The following is a 17,315-nucleotide window of genomic DNA, read 5'->3' as shown; positions in this document are numbered from 1 at the left end:
AGGAGTAGAAAAGGAGGTGCCAAAGTGAAGGAAGAGGTCACACCTTCCTCATGCTTGGTTTAGGCGCCGGTTCTAATAGCTTTAGGAGGGAATTTTGAATTCTCTTAGCTTTGTTTTTCAGCACCCTTAGGCTATAAATATAGGTGCTGCCCTTGTACATTTCAGATTTAAAATTTCAATTAGAGAAACTATACTCAAATTTTGAGAGAGCATTGGAGAGCTTTGAGCCTTCTTCTCTAGTCTTATCTTGATGGTTCCATGGTTACCTCAAGTGGCGGCTTGCACACTCATCTAGGAGCATCCATCCTTCTAGTGGCGTGATCATCCAACCATACATCCATCTTCATGAGCTTTCTCCTCTCCTTCCTTCCTTCTTTTTCAATTGTTCATGTTTAGGTTGTTGTTCTTGAATTTCTGTTCGGCAGTTTTCATTTCTGTGGTGTTTTGGTTCGGTTCCTTTGTTTCCTTGATGTTCATTGTTGCTCTTATTCATTTCCAGCCTTTATGTTCGATTCATTTCAGTTTTTAGCTATTTCTATTCGGTGCAATTGCTTCTTCTTTCACTTTAATCGGTTCAATTTGACTATAATTGGAACTTCCATATGAGTTTGGATTTGTTGCTAGTTTTGGTGAGTTATTGACTTAGAACATTGATCTAATTCTAAGAAAAAGTGCCTAACTATTGTCCAACTCAAGTTGATTCCTAAGAATGTCAAGAATCATTCTCTTCTTTGCTATTGGAATCATATCAACTATTCATTCAACTTGTTAATACATGAGGTAGGCCTCCCTGTTTATAGATTTAGGAGCCTTAGAAAAGAAGAAAAAAAGGGTAGAATGGGAAAGGAAGAAGTGGTGTGGTTTTAGGTCTTGACTTTGGTCAAAACCGCACCATCCCACACATTCTAGAAACTAGGGTTTTCTTTCTACCCTAATGGACTTCTTATGGGCCCATTCTTATGTCTTTACCCCCTAATTATGCTATATGAACATACTCTTGTTTATTCTACTATTTGGACCCCTCATGTGAACCCAACTTATTTACAACATTTTTCTAAATATGAAAAGGACTAGCAGGAAGAACTTTTAGTGCTCTAGTCCTTGTCCAATCCTCCCTCTGGTGAGGTCTCTACTTTGATATGACTTTTGTTTGTGTGCTTTAAGATCCTTGGTCATATCCTTGTGGGATTGGTTTGCATCAAAAGGGCTTGACCTTATAGCAGTAGTTGGCGAACTCGGCCATAAAGGTTGTCTTAGTCTTATCTTTCGGGTGCATGCGAATCTGATTATACCCCGAGAATGCATCCAGAAAGCTCAATAACAGACAACCCGATGCACTGTTAACCAAGGAGTCTATGCTTGGTAATAGATAAGAATCCTTGGGACAGGCCTTGTTCAGGTCGGTCAAGTCGATGCACATTCTCCACTTCCCGTTGGCCTTCTTTACCAACACAACATTAGCCAACCACTCAGGGTACTGGATTTCCCTTATGTGGTCAGCATTCAAAAGCTTTTGAGTCTCTTCTCAATTGACGAGACGCTTATCCTCGTTGAAATTTCTCCTCCTATAGACCATTGGCCTGACCTTTTCATCCATGGTAAGTCGATGGCATAAAAAGTCTGGATTTATCCCAGGCATGTCTGCGATTGACCATGCAAAAGCATTTAGGTGCCTCGATATCACCTCGACTATCTTATCTTCGATCACTTTTCCTAACGAGGTGCTGAGCTTAAAGTTTTTCCCTTTTATCTCCCTTTCCTAAACCTCTCCAGTAGGTCTAGGTCATCTCTCGTTGACAACTTATGCCTCCGCAATCCATTTTGGCTCTCCTGCCTGAATAGTGATTGCATAAGTTCCTTTTCTATTCTTCAGGCTACTCTCGTAGCACTTTCGTGTTGTCTTCTGGTCGGACTTAATGGTAATCACACCCAATTTGTTCAGGGAAGGTCTCCCAAAAAAAAAATTGTAGTGAAGGACGCATTAGCAACGATATACCTAATGGTGATCGTCCTGGCCGTGACGTCGTCAGAGAAGGTCGTCCTTAGCTCAACGTACCCTCGTACTTCTACCTGATCTCCCGTGAAGCTGACCAAGAACCCATCGTATAGCCTCAATGGTCAGGGGACAACTACAGGCTAGTGAATGTTCCCTAGACCATCACATCAGCCGAGCTCCCTTGATCAATCAAGACTCTGTACACCTTCCTTCCTACGGTGACGATAGATATCACCACCAGATCACTCTTGTGAGGAACCACGTCTTCTAGGTCAGAGCTCACGAAGTAAAGAGTGGGCTACGGGGGATGATCAGGTCTCATCCACTCCAAGGACATCACTACTCGTGCATATCACTTACACTTGGAAGCAGAGTTTCCTCCTCCTGAAAATCCTCCCGAGATGGTGTTCATCTCTCCATGAACCGGTGTCTCATCTACTTGGTCCCTGAGAGTGACCTCTCCCTTTGGCTCTCCCTGATCAGCCTTAAGATACTCCTCCAGGAATCCTTCCTTCACCAAGCTAGTTGGTGGCCCAAAGCTATGCATCGCTCGACATTATGCCCAAATGCTTTGTGGAACTCACACCAAGCATCTCTTCGTGATCCTAGATTCTAATCTTTCTTTTGGGGAAACTTCAGCTTGTTTGCTACCCCTGCCATACTCAACAATTCTTTGTAGAACACTCAAAATTTGGGTCGAGTATCTGATTCCTCCCTGCCCTTTGTCTTGGGCTCGTCCCTCTTGTCTATGTATGACACGTACCTCGAGTCCGTTCTCTTCTCGGTCGAGGTTTCTTTGACTCGCAAGGGTCAAGCTTGATTGCTTTCCTTAGGCCCAGGTTGCCTTAAACGAGACCTGTCGTTCATTCTGACTACGACCTCCTCTCCTTCGATGTGAGCTACAACTCGTTCTTGTATCTCAGAAAATGTTTTTGTCGGATTTCTGATTTGCGAATCGCTGAACAGTCCTGCCGAGATCCCTTGTTCGAAAGCGATGACCATCACGTCTTCATCATGCGTTGGAGTCTTACCGTAAGTGCCCAGAATCTATTCAGGTTGTCCTTCAACGACTCTTCCTCCCTCTATCTTTTATTGAAAATGTAATACAACTTAAGAGGCTTGACCTGGTTGATAGAGAATTGTTCCCTAAACAATATTGAGAACTGAGCGAAAGAGGTGAAATGACCGTCGGGAAGCCCACTGAACCATTGTAGGGTTGTACCTGTAAAAGTACTCATGTACATCTTACAGCCATCTGAGCATTGAATGCCGTAAGATGATTTCCAGAGTCCTCTCTCCCTGTGAAAGAGGCAATCTTGGGTGTGATGTAATGAGGTGGCACAAGCTCATCTATGATCGCCTGCGAAAATGGCTCGAAACTATATCTCAAAGGCAAGTTTAGACCTCGTTCCCTGGTGGAACGTCGGTCACGTTGGTGTAGATTTCTACGTAAGTTCTCATTGGACTTGTGCAATTCCTTGTTGGCTATCCGGGAGGCCTTGATCTTTGCCATCACCCGATCCTGCAGAAGTACTTGCTTAGCTTTGGCTTCCTCTCGGATCCGTTCTCGCTAATGTTTTTATTGTTCGTTAGCCTCTTGGAGAGCCCTTATGGTCTTCGTAAGTTGCTGTAAGGTGGGGGCATCACTTCCTCCAAATCCCTGCAGTCCTTGCCTAGTGTTTCTTATCACGTCGGAAAGCTCAAACACGAATGTGGATGGGATCAAGTTTTATTTTGCCCACAGTGGGCACCAAATGTTCTCGCCAGTTGGCCTTCAGGTTGACTGGATGGGCAAGCTCCACTTCTAATCTGCCTCCTCTTGGTGCATTGGAACAATGCTCCGCTGAGATAGAGAGAGCTTTACCTATTGATCACACTCCAACGATCAAGTCAGTGAGAGCATACAAAATAATAATCAGTTCTAGTCTCTAGTACTCAGGAACAACATACCTTTATCGGGGGTCTCAAGCCTCTTTTATAAAAAAATAAAATTTTGAGACAATTATCATGAAACAATCAACAATGAAATTGTTGTATCACAATTTAGCACACTCAAATTCACTTTAAAAAAATTACCATACAAATAAATAATGATAATAGAGAAATCCGCATAATTGAAAATAGAAATTCAACACTAATGTTTTGTTTGGATTAGGGAGTGGAGATGAGGGAGTGAATTTGAGATGATTTGAAGGGAAAATGTAAAGAAAGATAGGGTGTTTGGATTAAAGTATAATAGAGCGGAAAGTGTATGGAAAGTTTGTTAAAGTTTGCGAGTGATATGATGAGTGTGATTGAAATTGTATTTTTTTTAAATGATAAAAATGTAACTTTACACATCTGCCCTTGCATTTAAAAATTGATAAAAAATTAATTTGATTGATTACTTATGAATTATAATTGTTTTTTAATTAAAATATTATTTTTGGCAATTGAAACATTATTTCCAATACCGTGTTCGAGCTAATTTCGAAAAAATATAAATTATGTAAAAAATTTGGACCATATTTATGATTGTCATAAACTTTATTTAGAACAAAGTTGTAATTGTGAATTATTTATCTTTCAATTATAGTTGTATGCAAATAAAAGATGATTTTCGGTACTGGAACAAATTATTTCTGATAATGTGTTGGAGCTATAATTTGATAAAGCATTTTTTTTATGAAATAAATATTAGTGCAGTATTTTAGTTTATTAAAGAAAAATTCATTGATAAAGTTTGTGCATAATAATAATAAAAAAAATATATGTATCATTCAAAAGAGTTATGGAAGTCCTTAATTTTTTTAGGGATTCGTGTCATAAATAAGATTACAGATCCGAAAAGAAAAACACCTATGCATAATAAAATACATCCAAATTTTTACATAGTTTAGGAATTTGTATTTATTATCTTCACCAACTTTCTCATTCGTCGCTCGAGAGGCAGACCAAAGAGTTGTTTTACCACATTAAGATGACCACACAAGAAGTCGTAACAGTTATCCAACAAATCTTCATCCTGTATGTTCATCTCTACTAACATTTCCCAGATATCAGATTTAGAGTACTGGAGAGTCGATGTACGATAGAGTGTGCGTGTGTGTTCACGAAATATGGAAATTCGTTCTTCTTCTGCAACAACATGTCCTCTGTTATATTGCAAATTTTCTTTCGTAGCATTAGCCACTTGTTGTGATGACAAAGCGATAAGCTCATATGAAATGGCTTGTCGCTCAACAATATGACATAACCTATCTGATTGATCACTACCCCTCCCAAGGATATCAGTTAATCCTTCAAACCTTGTGTTAAGTCTTTCCAATTGCATATCAATAATGTCCACCATGAGGGCTTTTCTTTTTGAGCCCCTAGAAGAAGAAGTACCATCTGATGACTAAGATGGTTGAGGTGGCACCGATTGGGGTGTCAGATTAGGGTCGAGGCTGTATGAATTGACATTAGGGTCAGCTGAGCGAGGAGTTTCACATTGGGTCGCATCCAACTCTAGCTCTTCTAGGATGTACTCCATATTGTGATCATTAAAATGATGAGACTGAGTTCGACTTGATGAATGCAGTGTTGTTCTCCCACCGTGGTTGGTAGCACGATCAAGCCCTCATAAGTCTTCCATCAACTTGTAGTGCCTGATGGGATGGAATTACGCGCCACTTTGCGACCGAGGGCTTTGCCTATTCATTAATGAAAAGAAATACACTCATTCATAATTATTGATTAATGTATATGATAAGTGAACATCAGGTTGAATACGTTACCTTGATCAACATGTCCCACACTTCATCCTCAACCTCAAAAATTTTCGAGCTTGGATTCCAAGCGAAATCACTCAGTCCACTAAATAGATCATAGATCTCACGCCATTTGTCCTTAATGCTTTTCTTCCTATTCTTCACATTATTTTTTGTAATCCCTACCAATCCACTCCGATGTAGGGATTTAGCGATGTTTGTGTAACCTTGCGTCGTCCAACTACCATCAATGCGGTTACCCATAGATGCCTCATCGATCATGGCATTCAGTAGTCGGAAATCCATGTCGGTAGTCCATTTTTTGTGTTCACGGACACTTGCAAATGACTCTGAAACAATACCCTACCGCGATCCATGATAAAAACTAATAAAAAAGGTTAAACTTTTGCAATAACATAAATAGTTTCATACATAAAGATTAATAAAAGTCGAATGTGAACATTAAACCAACAAATTGTTCTTACAACAATATAAATGAGTTTAGGGATATTACATAAAATTAATTATTACAATAACTTGCCATATTTATTTTCCTCTAGTATTCCTAATTTGTGACCCGAGCCTGTAGTCATCCTCACGAGTTTTCGAGTGTGACACATCTATATCTTCCAACAAAGAGTCATCATTATCCACCCCACGAACAAAGTTAAGAAAAATACAACATGCTAAAACAATATCGGTCATAGTGTCCACAAATTAATGAGGCTCTATTCCGCTAGCGATAATTGGAAATTGCTTTTTGTGGACACCAAAAATGTTCTTTCCATAACATTTCTTAGTGAGGAATGACGATGATTAAACAACTCACGGGCGTTTTGTGGACCTTTTCGGAAATACTCTTTTAGATGGTATTGAACTCCGCAATATGGAGTTATAATTTGGGCTTTGAGCATAAAACCCGTGCCTCTAAGATAGTATTTGCCTAAACCATCCATTAACACTTATTACTTATAAGTCATGTGACCAAATGAATATTTATTGCACTTCAAAACACATTAAACTAACCTTTCAGAATGACCAATGGATCCTCTCATACAAACGCATCCTTCAATATCCTGGAATCAGAGGTTGTTCCTTATCACCCGACAATAACATATGTGAATTTCATGTCAAAATCACAAGCAACAAATACGTTTTGCGTTGGCTAGTCTTTTCTTCCACGAAAACGAGGAGCATCAGCTTGGGGACTTTAACAGGGACATGAGTGTCGTCTATGGTACCTAAACAATCCTAAGACACAACAAATTCACATTTATAAATAACTTGCATTGCATACAACATGAATTAAATATTAAACTATTGTTTCTCATATTCATACCTTAAAGTATGGAAACAATCGATTGTTATTTAAGATATGAGGTTCAACCTCGGTCCTAGCTGTAGATTTGAATGCATCTTTAACCATCCTCGCTCCTCTTATTCGTTGACATAAATTAATAAATGCTTCCGGACCCATGCGAATAATGTCACAACATCAGTTCTTGTCGACGACGCTCTTTTTGTGGAACAAACTTCGGTATAACATTATTTGTCTTGGTTAACACACGCAACACATTCAATCCATATCCAATCATGCAAAGGATTGTCATTGCTGCTACTTGTGATGGAGGAGGGCCAAGAACATCTAGCCATGAAAGCCAAAGCCCAACACTAGACCATGAAGAGCGTCTAGACCATGATGAGCGTCTAGCTAGAAGGAAGGAGCGTTTAGGGCGTGAAGGGGAAAGGCTACCCATGGAGCGTCTAGGAGGAGACCTAGACCGTCTAAGGCCTATCACAAGGTCAATGGCTAAGCATATTCAAGCCCAATTGAATGAAGCCACGGATGGAAGAGAGAAAGCTTTGTACATGTTGCATAAAGGCCCATTAGGGGTGCTTAGTAATTAGAGTAGTGTAGAAAGCATATTTGAGTGAAACATTCTAGAAACTCTCTAGGTTTGGCCGGTCATGAGCACATGGCACATGTGCTTTGTGAATTGCATTTAATTTGGCTTTCATTTTATTAGATATTCGCTTAAAACTTACGACCATTTAGCTTATAAATAGGAAGGCCTACACCTTGTATTTTCAAGTTTATTGTGAGTAAAGTTATGCTGCCATTTTGTGCCAAGCTTTGCTTCTCCTAGAATTCTAGGCTCTAAACTTCACATCCTTCACCATTCCTTGGGCTGGCCGAACCTCCCTATAATCATACCTTTCATGCACCTTCAAGATCAACACCACTCTTAGGAGGATCTTGCTCACACACCTTCATAGCTTCCGCACCACTTTTCTTACATGATTCAAGAAGATCTTCATGAAATGTCATCATTTGGTATCATGAGCTTGGGTTCTTCAAGATGAGTTGCTTTTGGTCTTTTCATTTCTAGTTCTTCTTTTATTTCATGTTGTTTATCTTTTCCATAATTGTCTTGCTGTTTTTTGTATTTTAATTTGTTTTGGTGTGCTTTGTGGAAGATCCAACCGAAGCACTTTTGTTCAATTGATCTTGAACAAGTTCTTATGTAAATTGTGATAGGATTCCATACACCTTTGAGTTGCTATTTTCTTTTAGGCTTTTGAGTCTTTATTGCTTTCTTATTTGGTTCATATTATGCTTTTGAGTCTTTAATTTCTGAATCTTATATGTTTTGTCAAGTCATGTTCATCCACAATGTCAACAATTCTTAGTAGTCCTTTATTTGGCTTGATTGTTTCTTGATTTTGGGTATCTTTAATTGCTTTGAATCTGCTGTTCTTTGATCTTTTGGTGCCTTTTTAATTTTAGTTTGAGTTCATATTGTGTTTAGATCCTACACAATTCTATTTCACAAATTTTCATTGTATTTAAATTTTGGTATCTTGCTGTTTTTGTTTCCAGTTTCCAGAATCCCCTGTTTCAAATTTTCTGTGCTGGCTGTTTTGATCCAGAAAAATATTTTCACTCATAGGAAAATTTTGATTCTCTGGAATTTGCAAGTTTGAAGTGTTATAGAAAGGACAAAAAAAGAATTAGTCCAAAAGAATCAACAGAAAAAAAATGATAAATCTTTTAAAATCAGTGTGCAAATCTGAGGCGCTACAGCTGGCGTAACTGAACACCAAAATTTCAAAATTTATTAAAACAAATTGGTGCATGAGTTTTGAGTGATTCCAAAGCCAGAAATTAGCTAAGATCTTGAATATCTTGCATATCAAATTTCAGAATCATATCTTAAAAACACAGCTCAGCATAAATTGGGGAAAAACACGTTTCTGGCCCACAACATTTTCCAGTGGTGCTGTTTTTTTTTTTTTATTTGGTCATCTAATTCTAGTGCCATTCTTAGGATTCTTTTGTGTGCCTACCTTTATTTTGGTACCTTTTATTTGCTTGCTTAATATTTCTTGGACCTCTTTCTAGTTGTCATAATCTAACTCCTTTTGGTGGTACTGTTTTATTCAATTAAATTGTTTCTTGCTTTTGTTCTTTGACCTCTAATTTGGTGCTTAATTGAATGGAAACTTGACTTGGGTAAGGTCTAGTCTTTTGATAGGTGCTGGAATTGGAGAATTAAAACCTTCATTCTAAGGGGAAACAAAGCCAAGGCCGAAACAAGCATTCTTGAAAAACACTACAAACACTTGGAGGATCAACAAGCAAAGACAACAAGGAAGTGCACTTAGCAAAAAGAGGATCAACAAAGGGAGTTTTTTCTTAATTTCTTTGCAACTTAGTTTGTGTTAATTACCTCTTAATTGCGATTTAGACGGTGAGTGTGTCTTCAAGGGCTCAAAGTGTCCAAGAAGCCTCACCTAGGGCCGACTAGTATAGAATTCTTAATTAGCAATTGTTAATTGTTTGTAATTGTCTTTTCTTTTGCTTAGTAGTGACGCTTTGCATGCTTATTTTTTTTGTGTTAAACCGACTAGCTTTGTTAAATTAGAAACATACATTTGTTTTCTTATTGCATTTGTTTTCTCAACTTACTTGTGTTCTAAGTGCTTTACTAAGAGAAAGTTTTGTGTAAAGACATTGGGGGATAGTTTTTGGCAAGGAAAAGGCTTGGTACTTAAGTAGTCCTTTGTGACTCACCTCCCTTACCTGGAAAACTACCTTCTTTAACTTTCCTAAACTTTCTCAAGGTCAAACACCTATATACACAAAGTTTTAGCCATGTCTTCTTCTTCTCACTCTCCAAAGTCTATTGAAAGTGAAGTAAAATCTTTGAAAACTCTTTTGAAAGAAGTATCACAAGCGGTACAATTAATTTCTTTTAGACAATTGGAGAATGAGAACAAAATCAATGAGATGGCTAAAGCTCAAGAAGAGAAATCACAAAAATCACAAAAAAAAAAAAAAAACTCATACTCATGCATCTAGGAGTAATGAGTCTCTAGGGGAGGGAAGCCTTAGAATTAATGACTACTACCAACCACCCCCTAGAAGGAATAGGCAAAGGGAGCAAGAGGTGCCAAGGGAAACTAGAGTAGACCTACCTCATTTTCATGGAAAGGAAAATGTAGAAATCTATCTAGATTGGGAGATGAAGGTAGAACAACTCTTTGCTTGCCATAGGGTAAGTGAGGAACGTAAAGTACCCTTAGCCGCCCTTAGCTTCCAAGGGAACGCCATGTATTGGTGGACCTCTCTCGAAAGAGAAAGGTGTCTTCATAGGGAACCTCCCATTACATATTGGAATGACCTTAGGGGAGCCCTAAGACGCCGACACATACCTTCCTACTACCATAGGGAGTTGATGGACAAGCTCCAAAGACTCCAACAAAAAAACATGAGTGTGGAAGAGTATAGACAAAAAATGGAGCTCTACATGATGAGAGCCTCCATTAGAGAAGAGGAGGATACCACAATAGCTAGGTTCCTTAGTGGCCTATCACTTGAGATAAGAGATAGAGTGGAGCTCTTACCTTACCAAAACTTGAATGATTTGGTTCAACTTTGCATTAAAGTTGAGCAACAAATTTTACGCAAAACATCAAGTCAAAAGGTGATCCCTTACTCTAACTTTTATCCCAAGAAAGAGTTTAGAAGGGAGGGTAGTACATCAAAAGAAAAACCAAAAGAACCTACCAAACCTTTTACCAAAAAAACATCCACCGCACCCATCCGAGCTAGAGATGTCAAGTGTTTCAAGTGCTATGGTAGAGGGCATGTGCAAGCACAATGTCCAAACCAAAGGACTTTGTTTCTTAAGGGTGTAGACGAGTACACTAGTGGCGAGGATGAGCCTAGTGAGAGAGAGGAGGGGGGAGAGGATGAGAGGGTAGCTCCACTAGAGGGAGAATTGCTTATGATTAGGAGAACCCTCAACAATCACCCTAGCACATCCATTGAAACACAAAGAGAGAACATATTTCATACAAGATGCAATGTTTTAGAAAACATATGCTCTCTCATTGTGGATAGTGGATCTAGTTGCAATTGTTGTAGTGTTAGAATGGTGGAGAAGCTTAAGCTACAAGTAGTTCCTCACCCAAAATCTTATAAACTTCAATGGCTTAATGAAAATGGGGAACTACATGTAGACAAGCAAGTGGAAATCAAGTTTTCCATAGGGAACTACAAAGATAAGGTTTTATGTGATGTAGTACCTATGGAAGGTTGTCATATTTTATTAGGGAGACCATGGCAATTTGATAAGAAAACCTTGCATGATGGTCTCACTAACGAAATTTCCTTCACCCACAAGTATAAAAAGTTTGTACTTAGTCCTTTACCTCATTCTCAAGTGGTAAAAGACCAAATACAAATGAAGCAAAAGAGGGATGAGGAAAACAAAAAAAAAAGAGCGCTAGAAAAAGAGAAAATCCTTAGGGATAGGAAGGCGTGGGAGAAGAGTGTTCCTTCCCACAAGGTTGGTCAACAAGAAAAGCCTCTTGAAAACGTTTTTGAAAATTTGCTTCTTGTTGAACAACCAAGCCTTATCTTTTGTAAAGGAGCACTTAGATGCACTGCCACAAGTAGTGAACTTATGAATTTACCTCCTCAAATAGAAAACCTTTTAAGTGAATTTGAAGATCTATTCTCCCATGAGGGGCCCATTGGGCTTCCTCCTCTTAGGGGGATAGAACATCAAATTGACTTCATTCCGGGGGCAAGCCTACCAAATAGGCCTGCTTATAGAACCAACCCCGAGGAAACAAAGGAGATAGAATCACAAGTTCAAGACTTGTTGGAGAAGGGTTGGGTTCAAAAGAGCCTAAGTCCTTGTGCTGTACCTGTCTTGTTGGTGCCCAAAAAGGATGGAAAATGGCGCATGTGTTGTGATTGTAGAGCAATCAACAACATCACCATCAAGTATAGGCATCCAATCCCAAGGCTTGACGATATGCTTGATGAATTGCATGGGTCAACTCTATTCTCCAAAATTGACCTTAAAAGTGGATATCACCAAATTCGAATCAAGGAAGGTGATGAGTGGAAAACCGCTTTTAAGACCAAATTTGGATTATATGAGTGGTTGGTGATGCCCTTTGGGCTTACTAATGCCCCAAGTACATTCATGAGGCTTATGAATCACACCTTGAGGGATTGTATAGGTAAATATGTAGTAGTTTATTTTGATGATATCTTAGTATATAGTAAAACCCTAGAAGACCATCTAAGTCACCTTAGGGAAGTTCTTATAGTGCTTAGGAAAAATAGTCTTTTTGCAAATAGGGATAAGTGTACCTTTTGTGTAGATAGTGTAGTTTTCTTAGGCTTCATAGTAAACAAAAAGGGGGTGCATGTAGATCCCGAGAAAATCAAAGCCATCCGCGAGTGGCCAACTCCACAAAATGTAAGTGATGTAAGAAGTTTTCATGGGTTAGCTAGCTTCTATAGAAGGTTTGTGCCTAATTTTTCTAGTCTAGCTTCTCCTTTGAATGAACTTGTTAAAAAAGATGTTGTATTTTGTTGGAATGAAAAGCATAAGCAAGCCTTTCAAAGGCTAAAAGCTCAACTCACCAATGCACCAATTCTATCTCTCCCAAATTTTTCCAAAACTTTTGAGATAGAGTGTGATGCATCGGGGGTAGGCATAGGTGCGGTTTTGTTGCAAGGTGGACACCCCATTGCTTATTTTAGTGAAAAACTCCATGGTGCCACCCTCAACTACCCCACCTATGACAAAGAGCTCTATGCTCTTGTGCGAGCCTAAAGACTTGGGAACACTACCTTGTGTCCAAAGAATTTGTCATCCATAATGATCACGAGTCTTTAAAATATTTAAAGGGCCAACACAAGCTCAACAAGAGACATGCTAAATGGATGGAATTTCTTGAACAATTTCCTTATGTAATCAAATACAAGAAAGGAAGCACCAATATAGTGGCCGATGCTCTTTCAAGATGGCATACACTCTTTTCAAAATTGGGTGCCCAAATTCTTGGATTTGACCACATAAGAGAGCTTTACCAAGAAGATCAAGAACTCTCATCCATCTATGCCCAATGTCTACATATAGCGCAAGGAGGTTACTATGTGTCCGAGGGATATCTTTTTAAAGAGGGAAAACTTTGCATTCCCCAAGGAACACATAGGAAACTCCTTGTCAAAGAATCACATGAGGGGGGACTCATGGGCCATTTTGGAGTTGATAAGACTCTAGATCTTTTAAAAGCAAAATTTTGTTGGCCACACATGAGGAAAGATGTCCAACGACATTGTTCTAGATGCATCTCATGTTTAAAAGCAAAGTCTAGAACAATGCCTCATGGACTCTACACCCCTTTGCCGATTGCAAATGCTCCTTGGGAAGACATTAGCATGGATTTCTTTTAGGACTTCCTAGGACTGCAAGAGGCCATGACTCTATCTTTATGGTAGTGGACCGTTTTAGCAAAATGTCCCATTTTATTCCATGCCACAAGGTAGATGATGCTCAAAATATTTCTAAACTCTTCTTTAGAGAAGTGGTGAGACTCCATGGTCTCCCTAGAAGTATAGTGTCCGATAGAGATCCCAAGTTTATAAGCCACTTTTGGAAAACTCTTTGGGGTAAACTTGGAACAAGACTACAATTTTCAACTTCTTGTCATCCTCAAACGGATGGGCAAACCGAAGTAGTCAATAGATCTCTTGGAACTATGCTTAGGGCTATCATGAAGGGCAGCCACAAATCTTGGGATGAGTATCTTCCCCACATTGAATTTGCTTACAATCGAGTAGTTCACAAGACTACTAATGCTTCTCCTTTTGAAGTAGTATATGGTTTTAATCCTCTCACACCCATGGATTTGATACCTCTTCCTAATCCACAAGATTTTGTGCATAAGGAAGGAGTAATCAAAGCTGACTTTGTAAAGAAAATGCATGAGAAGATTAAACTCCAAATACAACAACAAAATGAGAAGTACACAAAATACAACAATAAAAGGAAGAGAGAAATAATTTTTGAGGAAGGAGACTTAGTTTGGCTTCACCTTCGCAAAGATAGATTTCCAACTCAAAGGAAGTCCAAACTAAGTCCCCGAGGTGATGGACCCTTTCAAGTCCTCAAGCGAGTCAATAACAATGCATATAAATTGGACCTACCTCTTGAATATGGAGTACATGACACTTTTAATGTGATTGACCTTTCTCCATTTGTAGGTACCAATGACGATGACGAGCTGGATTTGAGGACAAATCCTTTCCAAGGGGGAGGGGATGATGGAGGAGGGCCAAGCACATCTAGCCATGAAAGCCAAAGCCCAACACTAGACCATGAAGAGCGTCTAGACCATGATAAGCGTCTAGCTAGAAGGAAGGAGCGTCTAGGGCGTGAAGGGGAAAGGCTACCCATGGAGCGTCTAGGAGGAGACCTAGACCGTCTAGGGCCTATCACAAGGTCAATGGCTAAGCATATTCAAGCCCAATTGAATGAAGCCACGGATGGAAGAGAGAAAGCTTTGTACATGTTGCATAAAGGCCCATTAGGGGTGCTTAGTAATTAGAGTAGTGTAGAAAGCATATTTGAGTGAAACATTCTAGAAACTCTCTAGGTTTGGCCGGTCATGAGCACATGGCACATGTGCTTTGTGAATTGCATTTAATTTGGCTTTCATTTCATTAGATATTAGCTTAAAACTTACGGCCATTTAGCTTATAAATAGGAAGGCCTACACCTTGTATTTGCAAGTTTATTGTGAGTAAAGTTATGCTGCCATTTTGTGCCAAGCTTTGCTTCTCCTAGAATTCTAGGCTCTAAACTTCACATCCTTCACCATTCCTTGGGCTGGCCGAACCTCCCTATAATCATACCTTTCATGCACCTTCAAGATCAACACCACTCTTAGGAGGATCTTGATCACACACCTTCATAGCTTCCGCACCACTTTTCTTACATGATTCAAGAAGACCTTCCTGAAATGCCATCAACTTGTCTCCGCAAATTGATTTGCTCTTGTATTTGTGAAATTATTGTGAAATCAACACCAACTACATCAGGATTCATGTCATTCGTATTAGACATTTCGACATTTTCGAAATACATAGATCAATGGTTATCGTTATCCATGATCACAAATCCTTAACAATCATATAAGTTTAACTATTAGGTCTAAAGAACCAAATTTTAAAGAAATAATAGTGCATAAAATTAAAAATAAAATTATATAATTCATCAAAAAATATTCTTTATACTCAATTTTTTTTTTGAAAAATTAAATATTATATGTAAACTTTGTAAAGTGGTATATACTTATAATTATTTAATAAATTCAAAATAATATTTATAAAGTTCTTTTACTTGATTTTTTTTAAAAAAAATATTACATATAAACTATATAAAGTAGTATTTTAAAATATTTAAATATTTTGTATACTTATAATTATTTTATAAATTCAAAATAATATTTATAAAGTTCCTTTACTTGATTTTATAAAAAATTAAATATTATATGTAGACTATCTATAAAGTAGTATTTTAAAATATTTAAATATTTTGTATACTTATAATTATTTTATAAATTTAAAATAATATTATAAAGTTTTTTTATTTTATTTTTAGAAAAAATTAAATATTATATATAAACTCTATGTATTTTCAAATACCAGAAAAAATTAAATATTAATAAGTTTCTTCTAAATTTTTTTAACTACATAAAAATGAAACTCATTTAAAATTTCATTAATGCTTATTAATGTGCTTGAATAAAGAACTTAGAAAATCAAAGGTCAACAATATACATCTATTAAAATAAATAAAACAAATAAATAAATAAATAAATACTACAAGTTCATTCTCCATATTTGATTCTCCACATTCCAAATCCATTATCTATGAAATTTATACATGCAAAAAATGTAGAGAACCACGGTGCCGACGACGGAACCACCACGAACCACAACCGTCCACTGAGTACCACCAGCGGAACCAACATCGACCACCACGGACCACAACCGTGCACCGAGCACCACCAACGCCATCAACAGAACACCACCACGAACGAAACCCCACCCACACCTTGCACCTCTGACAATCGCACACCTCCAACGATTGCAAACCTACAAATGCACATCTCCTATGACTGCTCACCTTCGACGACCGTGCACATTCAACCACCTCTAAGGTCCTCCCTCAACTCAAAACACATAACTCACCCCCTCTCCCCTCCCATATTTATCATCCCTCTCATATTTATTACTCTATTAACTTATCACCCACCACAATTGAAGTAACCCACCACATTTGAAGAACCTTATACGAATTTGTGTTATGTTGGTGGAATGTCATGCGCGTGAATCTCTGCAATTGCATGGCACTCTTATGGCACATGGGGATAATAGGTGGCAAAGGGTAATATGGTAAAAGTCAAAACTTTTTCACCAAATCTTCACGAACAAGCAAAGAGCCATTCTTCAATTTCTTTACTTTTCCACTCTCTCTAATGACTGGAAACACCTTGATCCAAACATAAAGTTTCTTTGCTTTTCAATCCGGGTGAACAGTAATCACCCAGATCCAAACAATGCCTAAGAGAAAGAAAAAGAAAGACTTGTACACATACATTTAATGTGATTTGATTTGATTGAAGTACTAATGAACTTTAATCTACCTCCATTCTGAATTGACTAAACTCAAAGATTATGAATGTACCGACTAGTCCTCGGATGTCGCTGACCACTAGTAAAGATGGGGCCACGTAAGCTAGGTCCCACAAGCGGCGTGGGCCAGTGTCTCGCAAGGCACGTGAGCCAAGGTGCCGAAGAGTGGTCGGGCGTCGATCACCAGGATATGCTGATGTGTCCTCGGCGATATAGTGAGGGCGATGGGACATCGGACATCGGTGACTCAAACAACAGAGTTGGGCCGTGAGAGATGGATCCCATACCACACACCAGTTATCAGTTAGGGAGAAGCCTAGGTCACGAGGGGTCCATGCGTGCGGTGTGGATGACGCATTCAAGTAACACAGGTAAAGAGCCACTCGAAGAGATATGACCCGTGAGGGTCATGTTCCAGGGGTGAGTTGCATGCATGGCACGTGAACAGCTAGGGCACTCCTAGGACGATGGCCCAATAAATAAGGTGCACAAGTTGGTACCCAGGTGGTCATCCCGTCAGAGGTTGCACTCCAGTAAGGGAGCCTTACGTGCTAGATTGCTGATATGAATCCAAATA

Source organism: Phaseolus vulgaris, chromosome 8 (assembly GCF_000499845.2).
Source record: "Phaseolus vulgaris cultivar G19833 chromosome 8, P. vulgaris v2.0, whole genome shotgun sequence".
Classification (NCBI taxonomy): Eukaryota; Viridiplantae; Streptophyta; class Magnoliopsida; order Fabales; family Fabaceae; genus Phaseolus; species Phaseolus vulgaris.
The sequence above is the reverse complement of the archived record's forward strand: the minus strand, read 5'-3'. Positions refer to the sequence as shown.